The sequence below is a fragment of the Crocuta crocuta genome, unplaced genomic scaffold (genome assembly GCF_008692635.1).
Source record: "Crocuta crocuta isolate KB4526 unplaced genomic scaffold, BGI_CrCroc_1.0 scaffold788, whole genome shotgun sequence".
Taxonomy (NCBI): domain Eukaryota; kingdom Metazoa; phylum Chordata; class Mammalia; order Carnivora; family Hyaenidae; genus Crocuta; species Crocuta crocuta.
In genome coordinates, this window is record NW_027530636.1 from 697,795 (window position 1) to 710,316 (window position 12,522).

Below are 12,522 nucleotides of genomic sequence, written 5' to 3' on the forward strand. Positions count from 1 at the left end.
GATTTCTGGGATTCAAATTCTGGTGTGATCACTCACTAGCTATGTGACTTTGGGCAAATAATTATCTCTGTGCTTAAGTTACCTCATTAGTAAAATTATGATATTAATAGATCCTATCTCAGAATGCAAAGATTAAGTGAGATGATGAAGTGACGTATGAAGTGCTCACGGTTGTTGGTACCTAATAAGTGTTAGCAAATACAAGTAATTTTCCAGTTTTGGAAATTTTTTGCAATGGAAAATTTGAAAAATGAAAGAAAAATGAAGAAATAAAAATCATAAGCCAACCATTTAATGCATTTTCTTTCAGTCTTTTATTTGCAATAAATGCCTTTAAAAATGAAATTAGGATAGCAGTATATGTGCTCCTCCTTTGCCTTTTCCTTCCCTACAGCTTTAACTATGATAAGCTACATTCTTTTTAATGGGTCCAAACTATTTCATTGTATGGATGGATCATAATTAAATCAACAAATCCCCTAATATCTGACCTTTGGGTCATTTCCCAATGTTTACTATTAAAAATACTGTACAATAGCATCTTTATGCCTGTTTGTCGATATTCTAATTATAAATTCCAAAAGTTCAATTATGAAGTTAAAGGGCGGCTCCTTTAAAATCCAGAAATGATTGGGTCATTTCTGTACAGGCATCCTTTAAAACCCAGAAATGACTTTTGGTTTAGTTTCGGGTAAGAACAGTTTGTTTTTGAATACTGGGTGTTCCCAATGCCACTCAAAGCACTTCATGTCCTCTGGCTACAGTCTACCAGCTGTGCACCAAGTCTTTCAGATAGGAAAGTTTTGACATCTGTCAGTCCCTTCAAGTAGACACTGCACATGGTGTAGTGCAAGGGGTCTTGTGGGCATTTTTCTGGCTAGATGGGTATTACCTGGCTGACTAACATTCAGCCTGATTTGATACCTGATTATGATACCTGACTATGGGCAGCTCCTTCCACCTGCTCAGCTACCATCCAGCATACCAAAATTTGCTGAAAAATCTTTGGCTTATGTTTTGTTTTGCATCTCCTTCCTTGTCTTGGACTTTTGCTATTAGGATCTCAGGTTTATAACGCCCAGCAGAAAAGGTGATGACTCTAACTGGCTGACTCTGCACTAGATTCTACAATCTCTCCAGTCCTGTTTCCTGAGCAATGAGTGAAGGGGCTGGTGTGGTTGCCCTGACAGCCGGTTTCAGCCATTCCAGGTTTCCATGAAATATCCTGGTGGGCTCCGAGGCGGCTGCTTTCCACTGGCTTCTGGAGGCAGATGAACGCCCACATTCTTTTTTTAGAGGTAGAGGCAGTCTCTTTTACACTCTCACTTGGAGACCACAGGTCTTAGTCACCAGGTCAGGAAGTCATGGGCAGGCTGGCTGATGCTGCTGTTGGAGCACCCGTCATCTGTTCTCTTTGGATTTCCCTCATAACGGTCCTTCACACAGAGGCTCTGCGTGAAGTGGTCTGGCTGTGTTTTGTGTCCCCAGCAGGCCCGATGGTCTTGCCAGCCTCTACCTGCCGTCCCGGGTTCGTTGCGACGTTCCCCGTGAGGAGATCCTCAGACCCGAGCCACACACCTGGATACATTTCAGCTAAGTGAGGAGAGACATGTGGTGCCCCTGACTGCATTTTAAGCATAATTGATGGGGCATTACACACCATTTGATGTCCAAACCCCATCTTTCACCAAGCCTGCTGGAGAAGGCTGGTGGAGGGAAGATACCTCATGATCCTTGCTTTTTAATGTATCTGAGGTATTCCAAAGGAAAGGATATTTGTTTTCCCTTTTGCTCCTCTAATTGATGCAGCTGTTGCCCAGCCTCATCTGCATTAAGCTAAATATTATGTCTTTGTAACGTTTTTGATCTTCATTAATTATAGCTTAGGAAAGCTGACAAAGGCAACCTGTCTCTTTAATATAAACAAGATTAATTGCACGGTTCCTGCAGAAAATGAACTACCAGTAGTTTAACAAAAAATGTTTGTCTTTAAGCAGCCTTTGGATAAAAAAAAAATTAAAACTGCTACAGGAAGTGCCAAAGCTGCCAAATTACCATGCCCGTGAGCCTCGCCCTCATTATCAGACTAAACGAACGAACGCACACACCCCTGCACTTTCATCCTCCTCCAGGCCCAAGGAAAAGAAAGGCGGGAGGGAAAAAAGCACCTTTATACAAAGAAGTGTCTCTGAAGTCTGGAATGCACCCTGACTGTTTGAAGACAAGATTTATACCTGACACCTTTCCTTAAGCTCATTGTTGAGACTCGTCTGTTTTCAAATCAACCGCAGACTGACTGCTTGAGGTACTTCATCTTATAACGACCACATAATCTAAGATAAATACACAAGGGATTGCTATCACTTTCATTAATAACCATGAAATATTCCTTCCTTCAGCAGGTTAAAAAAAAATAAAACAGGCTAATGCACTCAGTGGGTTGATGTTGAAGGCCTGCAGGGAAGGGCTTACTTAGGGCAGAAGGTGGGGACAAGAGCTGAAGAAAGAGGGCAAAGGGTGGGGACAGAGGTTGGGGATAGAGGGCAGAGGGTGAGGGCAGGGCACAGAGGGTGGGGACAGGGGACAGAAGATAAGAAGCAAAGGGCAGAGGACAGAGCGAAGTGTTCAGAAAGACTCCCACACAGAGTGTACAGCACACAGAGGGCGGGAAGGGTAACTCACAGCCACTCCAATGCTTCAAGACCCTCACTTAGCAACTGCAAATCCAAGAGTCAGACACTCCTTTCTCTCGCCCTCATCCCGGAGTCGGAGGCTGGACTGTAGCTCTTCAGTCTCGGCAGCTGACATGGCCTGACGTACTAGGTGCTTGAGGAGACCTAAAAGCCCAAGAGTGGGGCTTTGATTGTTCGGGATGCTGTGACCTTGAGGTCAATCAGAAAGACTAATGTGGGGAGTGGGCTCTCCAGGCTCATGGCTGGCTGAGAAAAGACATCAGGTTTGGGGCAAGATGACAGCACCGTTGTGAAAGACTCTGGGAACAACAGCCCCCTAATGAAATACCACCCTCCTCTGGCCAGTCCACGTGAAGCGGCCCCTCAGCAAGGGGCTGATGCAGTTGGAATTGGCACCCACCCCAAGAAGAATGGGACACTGTGCTCTCAAGGTCATGCTTAGAAAATGGGCAAGAGCCAGAGACTCATTTGTGTCAAATCTAGCTCTCTGTGGTTTCCCTGGAATTCTTGACTCTGAGAACATGTTGGAATCATGCCTAATGGAGTGTGTATATGGGGGATGGGGGTGGAGGTGACTCAGGTGAAGCAAAGACTTCTGTGAAGCCAATGAAGTTGTTGTGAGGCTAAGCGTGGGGAATGGAAGCCTGTGGCCTGGGGTCAGAGGACTCCCACAGCCTGGTGGGTAGAGGAGAAGCAGACCTGAAGTTGGCAATTAGCTTTCCCAGTGAGCAAGCACATGGAAAGGAAACTCGAGTTTCCTGGTGTCTGTGAGACAGAGGATGTAGTGAGCCAGATGCCTGGAGGTGAGTCTTAAAAATGGAAACCAAACTGCCATTTAGCTGGTGTTGAGAAAGCCCCAGGAAGGTGGGGCATGGAGGGAGGGAGCGAGCCAAACTTGGCATGCAGAAGCTAAAGTATCATGTTCCCAGGCAAGAGGAGGCCGTCTCCTGGAGTTCCCCATGCTCTGGTCCATTCTGGGGTCCTCCTGAATTTTCATGACCAGAATATTGAACCTCTCAATGCTTGGTTCTCTGTGACATTCAAACCTATGGTGACATGACTCACATGTAAGGTTCCCCAAGGGCCTTGGTTCCTGCATTGTCACTGGGCTGAGGGGGAGCTGGGGCCTCACATACTTTGCGGCGTCCAGCTAGGTGCACACCTCAGTGTAGGTGCACCCTGAGCACTAAGCTCTGGGTGCCTGGCAAAGAGCTACTGGATCAGAGGGACAGTCATAGGTGGGGAACTGGCCTCACAGAAGTGACCAAGGCTGAGGCTTTCCTCAGACTATGTCTGCATGTTATTCCACAGCTTGACACTGTATGAAAATGAGGAAGATATGTCTGTCCTCTGAGACCAACTTTTGCCAAGGGTCTCTTTCTTGAACACTGTACACATAGGCACATACATAACTGGAATCAAAAATTTACAAAACACCTTTTCTACCTGATATTTTCTGTCATGTGATAATAATGCTACAATATGTGTTCTGGTCATTAAAAAAATAAACACTGGTCTTGACCCACTGTATCAATTTCATGATGCACTAAGGGGAGGCAATTGGCAGTATGAAAAAATTCTGCCCTCTGGGGAGGGAGGAGGAGTGTCCTCGACTAGCAACCTGGATGGAGGCCAGCTCATGGGAGGGACTTACTGATGTGACACAGTGCCAAGCAGACTGGGGGTCAGGAGGTGGAGTTCCAGTCCTGGCTCTGCCCAGGTACCTTAGCAACCTCCAGTCTGTCCGGGCTCATTCTCTACCAGTGGGCATCACTGCAATTGATGATGCCCCAAAAGTTTGTGTTCTTGGTACCTGACTTGACACTTTCCTGGGAGACTCAACAAAGAACAGGTTATTGGTACCTTAGAATTTTTACTGGAGAATAGGTTAAGCTCACAAGGTGAAGTGAGTGCCTTTACATATCACTATTATGCTACTCCAAAATACTTGATATAAGACTCTCAGAACCAGATCATCAAGCATGAGTATCTCCTAGAACTTCTGTAAGAAGCATGAGGAAGCAGGTCAGCTGCACACCTCTGTCTCCATTGCCCTCTAGCAATAGAACAATGGGCCATGCATGACCTCATTTATCACTCTGTCTCACTGACAATTTTTCATAGTTCTTAGAAAGTTTTCAAATACGTCAAACTATAAAGCAGAAACCTAGAAAGCACTTGTCCTACCATCCAGAAATCCGGAGATTTTGATATATTTCCTTCTATCTTACATATATACAATTGAGAATCATTTAGCACTTAGAGTTTTGAATCTTTTTTGCTTACTGATTGAATGAACATCTCCCTTCCTCATGAGATATTCTCCAGGGGCATGGATGCATAGTATTTCACCACATGGATGTTACATGAGTATTAATCCACCCTCCAAGCTCTTTCACTGTTATAGTCAATGTTATAATATACATAACTCACACAATGCGAGGAATTCTGATCCTTTCCTTAGGATGGATTCCTAGGCACAGAATTGTTGGGTCAAGGGTCCCACAGATGCAGGAGAGCTTGGTCACCTTCCCCCCTCCGTCAGTGCCTCTCCCAGCAGGTGTGGGCCAGATTCTGCAGAATGGCCACCACCAAGGACTTCTGGTGCTCTCTGACTAGATTTTGGAGTTGCAGAGGGAAGAAGAAAAAGGAGCATGACTTGCAGGGCTAGAGCAAGCAATCAGATTGAAGCAGGGGAGCACTGTCCAGCTCTCTCCCTTCTAGATGAGCAGGAGGGAAGTCCGCATGGAAGGTGCTACATGGCCAGAGCCCAAGGTCACACCTCTGCCTGCAGGAGCCATCGTCCCTGGGTTTGTCTGGCTGTGGTCACTCAGATGGGGGCTCTTGTGCGGCAAATAGGGAGTCAGGGTTGGAGTGCAGCATCGCTGGAGGCCAGTTGCCATTGTCAAGGCCTGGCCTCTCCCAGTGGATGTGCTACAGCTGTTTTCTTCACAGAGGCTCAGCTGCTCTGGGACTTGCCTGGGGTCTGGTGCCAGGCCCTCATCCAGAATGCTCCCAAGAACCCCTCCTGTGCAATGGGGATGCTGGAGCACAGGGGACCCAGGAGGGACAAGCCAAGTTCTTGAGGAGCAAACATCAGATTTATACATCAGAGGTGGCACTGCCTTTTTGTTTATGGAGATTCTGAAAAGGACAGATATTTATATTAAATGAGCATTCACTGGTGGGTGTTGCAATCATTTTCTTTTCTAAAGCCCCGGGGTCAAAATGAACTCATTCTCATGCAAGGGGTCATGGGCCCAGTTCTGCATCCTGAATGTGCTGGGCCCACTGCCTCATCAGTGGTCACCAGGCTGGGAAAGGGCAGAGGCAGTGTGTCCATGTCACATGTGGCCAGGCCAGCTCTCATTTTTCCAAGCTTCTATTTGTACAAAAAACCCCAGCTGTGTTCAGGGAAACCAAGGAGAGGAAAGGCAGCTGTAGGATGAGTCATGAGCTGTTTCTCCCAACACCCTCTCGCAGAATTTAACAGTTTGGATAAAATCCTGGAGAGATTTTACCCCTGATGGACTTTGCCTGTAAAGCACAGAAGGGAAATCTGCAAAGAAAGATGTGATTCAAGTGGGAATATGGACTCTGTCTGGGGCCAGCATGTGGGATGCTCTCAGGATGCCCCCCCCCCGGCCTTTCCTTATGGTTCTGTGAATTTGCTGCACCGCCTGCTGCAAAGGGTGGCTCTCACTCCCCCCAGCGCTTCATGTATATTAACCCAAGTAACATCTCACAACAGCCTTATGAAATAAGTGGCTTTTATTGTGCCTCTCTCACAGATAAAGACACTGAGGGTTGAGGAAATTAGGTGAATTGTCTAGGTAAGCAATGAAAAAGGAAGTCCAACCAAGGCTTCCCACCCAAGGCCATGCTCTTGCCAGTGGCCACGATGCACTTCTCCGCCACCCAGCATGATAATCACGCACACACTTCTCAGGCCACACATACCACCATTCTGTCCAAGAGCCTGAGCATAAATTCAAAGATCCTCACTCTTCCGTGGTTGTGTTAAAGGTCCACAAATAGTCTTAGTCTTTTCTAGGAGGACAGAAGGCAGCAGAGACGCCCAGGCTAGGGTTTGCTGACTGTGGTCGCCGTATCCTACCTCCTCCAGTCATTCTGGCAGCAACAGTCCACTGAACTGAACAAAACCCTGTGGCTCTGCATACCAGTCAAGGCTGATCATGGTCACGTGCAGGCCCCATGCCCTTGTGCATTCCCTAACTTAGATCACTTGTGCCATGTGCCTGAGCCCCACAGTAGACACACTTTGGTTTTGGAAAACTGCATTGTGAAACTTGATGCTACGTATTCTTATTTGAAATTCTGTGGCAATGCAAAATGGCTGCTGTAAGTAAAACATCATCACGAACTCCAAATTTAGTAAAACTGAGGTTCTTAGGAGCTGGGAGGAGAAAATTCCCTATGTGTTTAAAGGCCGTTCACAATCTGTTTCTAGAGTATTTAAGAATGCAGACATTCTTGAATTTAAAAAGATGTGAATTTTATTTTTATTTTTATCTTTTTTAAAATATTTTTATTATTTATTTCTAGAAGAGAGAGGGAGAGAGACAGCATGAGCAGGGGAGGGTCAGAGAGAGAGGGAGACACAGACTCTGAAACAGGCTCCAGGCTCTGAGCTGGCAGTCAGCACAGAGCCCGACACGGGGCTCGAACCCACGAACCGCGAGATCATGACCTAAGCGAAAGTCGGACGCTTAACTGACTAAGCCACCCAGGCGCTCCAAAGATGTGAATTTTAAAAGCTGTAAGTGGACGTTTTAAGAAATTAACCTTTTTTTGTTTTCAGATAACTGTAGCTTCACAAGCAGTCGTGAGAAATAATGCAGAGAGATCTGGTGTCCTCTTTATCTGACTGTTTTCATCTTGTCACATTATAGTGTGACACTGTCCTCTCATCAGCTGTTGACGTTCATGCAGTCAGGACACAGATCAGTTATGAGAGGACTTTTTAGAGACTGTTTTGTACAACTCTATCGTCTGCAAGAGCGGGTTGCCATTTCAGCAGAAGAATGAACCTGGGGGCTCTTCAGGACATTGTGATGAATTTAGGGCACGGCCCAGGCTGAGGGTCTCATAGGAGTTCCTGTCCCTGACCTGCAACCCACAAATGAGGGGTTCCTTCTTTCCTTAAGTTCTACCCTTCCCCTGAAACTATGTGGGCAGAGAAAGGACAGTGGGAGCTCGATGGAGGGACATCTACACTCTCTGGACTAATAGTGAACCAGAGTCCAGCCCCAGCTCTGGTGCTGGCCAGTCCTGCACTCACTTCTCAGGTCCTCTTCCTTGGCTAAATACGGAATGGCTGAGCCTGGAGTTGCCCGTATGATGGCCATGGTCAACGTGTGGCAGCTGAGAGCTTGAAATGTGGCTAGTGTGACTTTGGACTGAATTTTAATACTAATTAGCTTTAATCGATTAAATGTAAAGCCACGTGTGGCTAGTGGCTATACCACTGGGCAAAACTGGAAAGGGTCTTTCAGATCCCTCCCACTTCACAAATGTTCTAATTACAATATTTAGGCTTTTCCAGATGGGCTCCCTTGTCTCCCCGTGAGACAGGGTGAGCTTTACCTCTGAGGAAGCTGCGGCTCAGAGAGATCCAGGGTTTTTTCTGAGGTCCTACTGGCAAATCTGTGCTAAAGCCTGCTGCACAGGCTTCTAAACCAAATCATCCCTCTCTTTGTGTTACATAGTGGCTCAGAAGCAACCACATTGACATTTTACTGTGATTTAAAAAATCAATTCCCCCCCACTGAATATGAAACCCAAAATATGGGAAATAGAAGTTCATATTCTAAGAGAAAGACAGTCACTTTTTGGGAAAGAGGAACTGACATGGTAACCAATGACTGAAATCAGGATAAGATTTTAACAACTAAGAGACTCCTATTTGAAGGACCAGGTTTCTGTGAGCAAAATGGAATAGCAAATAGCAAACCAACTCCGAAAAGAAAAAAACACTGAAGATAAATTCATCCGAAAGCTCATAAAATAAGAGATTCGTGGTGCTTCCCTTAGGCTGAGCTCTCTGCTCAATCCATGGTGGCACCTGCCCATCATAGACCTCCACCAGGAAACCTACTCCTTCATCATGAGCCACAGATACAGCATGTTCGGGAGAAATTCTTCAAACCAAGTAGTACAAGAAAACATACTTAACAGCATGTTGAAAGAAGGAATAATTTATTCACTCTAATTAAATCCTATAAAGTTCAGCTTAATACTATATGTTTTCATGTAACATAAGGTTCTTTGTCTTCAATAACACAACCTGCTTTACACTAGCTTCCTAAAAACGTATCATAAGTATTGTTCCGCAAATCAGAAAACGTGTGTGTTTGTATGTATAGGGAGGTGTCACGGTTAAATCTTTCCTTTTAATGATCAAAAATGTCTCAGCTGTCCCCAGTTACAGGTCTTCTGGTGAGAGAAAGAAATTGCAAACAGAGGAAGATCCTCAGAAGGCTTTCACCCCGTAAGGATTTTCTCCTCCTGAGCTCCACAGGCTTTAGAAGGATTTGGGTATTTTCCTCTTACCTTTGGGTGTCTGTGTACTTCTTTCATTTTCCTTCCAGTGACTGCCACAGTTGACAGTCTCCTTCTCCCTTCCTTGGGTTTATGGTAGTTGAATGTTTGATGTAGGAGAGGTGTGGCTCTCTGTGCATATTGGCAGGTGAGGAGAGAGAGGCTTGAGGTTTTATCACATCACAGATGAAATTCAATATTAAGGCCTTTCAAGTCTAACCCCTCCCTGAACTCTCCCTCCCTCAATACCCCATCACCCCCAGGCCAAGATATATTTCCTGAAAACTGGAAAAACCAGGTACCAGCAACTTCAGATCAGTGCTAATTAAATTAGGTTATAAAATTCAGGCTCAGTTCCCTTATCTGTGAGTGACACCTTCCACTCTCCAACCGGGCTCTTAGCATGCACAATTAGAGCATCTGACATCACCATATCCTTGGGTCTAATGCACTCGGTGCCATTAGCACATCAAGCTGTTTTGATCAGACTAACTTTGATGTAATCCTCTCCTCCTGGTCTTTTTTTTTGCCCCTGCTTCCATCTCATTATTAAACTCCAAGTATTTAACAAGGTATCCATGGCAGCATTTCATTAAGCTGCTCAAATTCCATCTTTGTTACTTCTATTACTATTTTTTATTGGATCACCCTTACACTGAACACATGGACTGCAGTGAAGAATCTATGAGTACTGTTAAGTCACTCCAAACCTTTCAGGAGTGCATTGGCCCTGGAGGCCTAACACAGGCTGAGCCCCTTGGGACAGCATTCCTCACAGGGCACAGCAACCCCCACAATGCAATGTCTTACCAGGCCACTGTGTGGTCACATGGGGCTGGAGCATGGAGCCTGTGACCTCAGTCATACAGTGAGCCCCTTCCTCGAGGCAGTGCCTGTGAGGAAGAGGTTGTCTTTCATCTGGACAGCAGTTATAATGGAGTTCATGTCTCTAGTTTATTCCAACAGTAAGGGAACCCATGTGGTTTCAGGGGCATCAGGCTACTGTGTTTGTTACAGTGCTACTGAGAGAATGAGCCTCAAGAGAATGGGTGGGCTTGGGGCTTCAGGCTGCCCTTCTTCCAAGCCACCTGTGATGGTCCATGCTCCAAGTTCAGGAGCCAGCCCTGGGGGGTGGCAGAGGGAGGACTGGCCTTGGGAAGAGGGCCATGTAGGATGAACAACTCCATGGACATGGTACTTACAGCCAAAGTGGGTGGAAAGGCAGGGGGCAGAGGGAAAGACCCCTTCCCCAGGGTTTCCCCCACCAACACGAGCCAGTGTTGTATTTTTGTGATCAAGTCCTTGGGATAATTGGTGGTGGGTTCATATTTCACAGAGAAAACCAGAAAAAAAATATGAAGAATATCAAAGGCTAGAATTTTCTTTTACTTTAATACTTCATGTTCTCCCTGAGGCTGCAGTGACTGCTGCAGGAAATATGGTGGTGGTGGGAGGGGAGTTTGCAGGTAAGAAATGGAGCAGAGGAACGGTGAGGCCCGCTGCTCTCAGGTCTTTAAAGTCAGTGTTTACGAGTTTCTTACTTGCTTTTCATCCTTTTTTTATTATCAAAGAGGCTGATAACAATCCTGTGTGCAATAAGTGACTTCCTGATTTTCCGCCCAAATGGCTATAAAACTTGAAAAGAACTGGGTGCTGTCGTGCATGGAAAGTGCGTCTTTGTAGAAACATTTAAGGTGAGTTTGATCCTTTAATTGGTTCAATTTTACTTTATAAACCACTTTCTTTCCCCCTTTCCCTCAGAGCTTCAGATAATACCATCTATTGGGTAAAACTAGATTTCTGTTTATTTGAGGGCTTCATATGTGGATTTATAAAAAAGGAAAGTAAGAGTCCACCAAGATAAATTTATCTTCGTGTAACAGTATTACTGAGAGCAGTGACTTCAGGGACAAAAGAAGGAAAATCCTGGAGATTAGCAAGTCTAAGATGTGTCAGAGACAGCTCTGGGTGATGGAGCACCCCCACTCCAGTGGCCATAGCTTAGAGAAGAGCCAGTGCTTAGTCGCACACATGGACAAACACCTAAGAATGAAGCCACAGAGCCTAGATGATGGAGACAGTGTACAGAGTATTGGTGAGCACTGACTATGTAACAAACCATCCTATATGCCCAGCATGGTCCTGGGTTTAAAGGAGAACCCTGCATCCCAGGGGCACCTGGGTGGCTCAGTTAGTTAGGCGTCCAACTCTTGATTTTGGCTCAGGTCATGATCTCATGGTCTGAGATAGAGCCCCTGTCAAATTCTGTGCTGAGTATTGAAGCCAGCTTGGGATTCTCTCCCTTCCTCTCCTTCTGCCGCCCCTCCCTTGCTTGTGCGCTTGCTCTCGGTCTCAAAAAAAGAAAAAAAAAAAAAAACAAAAAACCCCAGCATCCTGCATCCCACAAGCCCCCATCCTGGCTACCCTGGGCACTGTGCCGAGTGTTGCGCACAGACCATTTCATTTGATTTTCACAAAATAACCTGAGGGAGGTGCTGTTATTGATCTTACTTTACAGATGAGAAACGTGAGGCTCAGCGTGGCTAAGTAACTTATCTACAGTCATAATAACCAGCAAGTGATCGATCGGGAATGCCATCACTGCTCCCATCTCTTGTACGCAGGTGAGCTGGTGAGCACGTCACTCCACACTGGCATTTGGGTGCACATCACCTCCCGATGGGCTTCTGGGTCAGCAGCTTTCTACAGATTAGGAGCCAGAACCTGTTGTCTCCTCAAAGTGTGGTCCGCAGACCAGTTACATCAGTGTCACTTGGGAGATTGTGTGAAGTATGGACTCTCCGCCCTCCTGGACCTACAAGAATTAAAATCTGCATCTCCATTAGACTCCAGGTGATTCAGATACACTGGACTACCTGAGGAAGAACGGATTCTCACACAGGTCTCCAAGTTCCTTTTGGTTGCATATCCCTAATAGTAAAAATTACTGAGTAAGCATCATATATGTGACATCCTATTATACCTATTATAGTGAGATACTATGTACATTGTAAATATAGATACAGAAAGTGAAAGCATGAGGTTAAGATGAAAAAGTGATATTTATTTGGTAATGGTGCAAAATTTCTTATGGTTGTTAACTTTGAAAACCAAGGTTTTCATGTCAGTAATGGGTAGGTTTTTCTGAGCTGTGAGGGAAGAACGAGGAGCACATAAATCCCCCTGTGTTTAAGCGGAGGATGCAGTAAGAGGCTTCCTGTCATCCGTCCCTGGGTCCTGCCCAGCTCCCAGGCAGGAATCTGGAGGG

The 12,522-nt window shown here is 45.7% G+C and overlaps 1 protein-coding gene across 4 annotated transcripts in view; it reads right to left on the reverse strand.

Annotated features, from left to right (window-relative positions):
* EDAR (ectodysplasin A receptor) overlaps positions 1–12,522 on the reverse strand; it is a 98,575-nt gene that overhangs the window by 52,655 nt on the left and 33,398 nt on the right. The gene's annotated exons all lie outside the window — the stretch shown is intronic.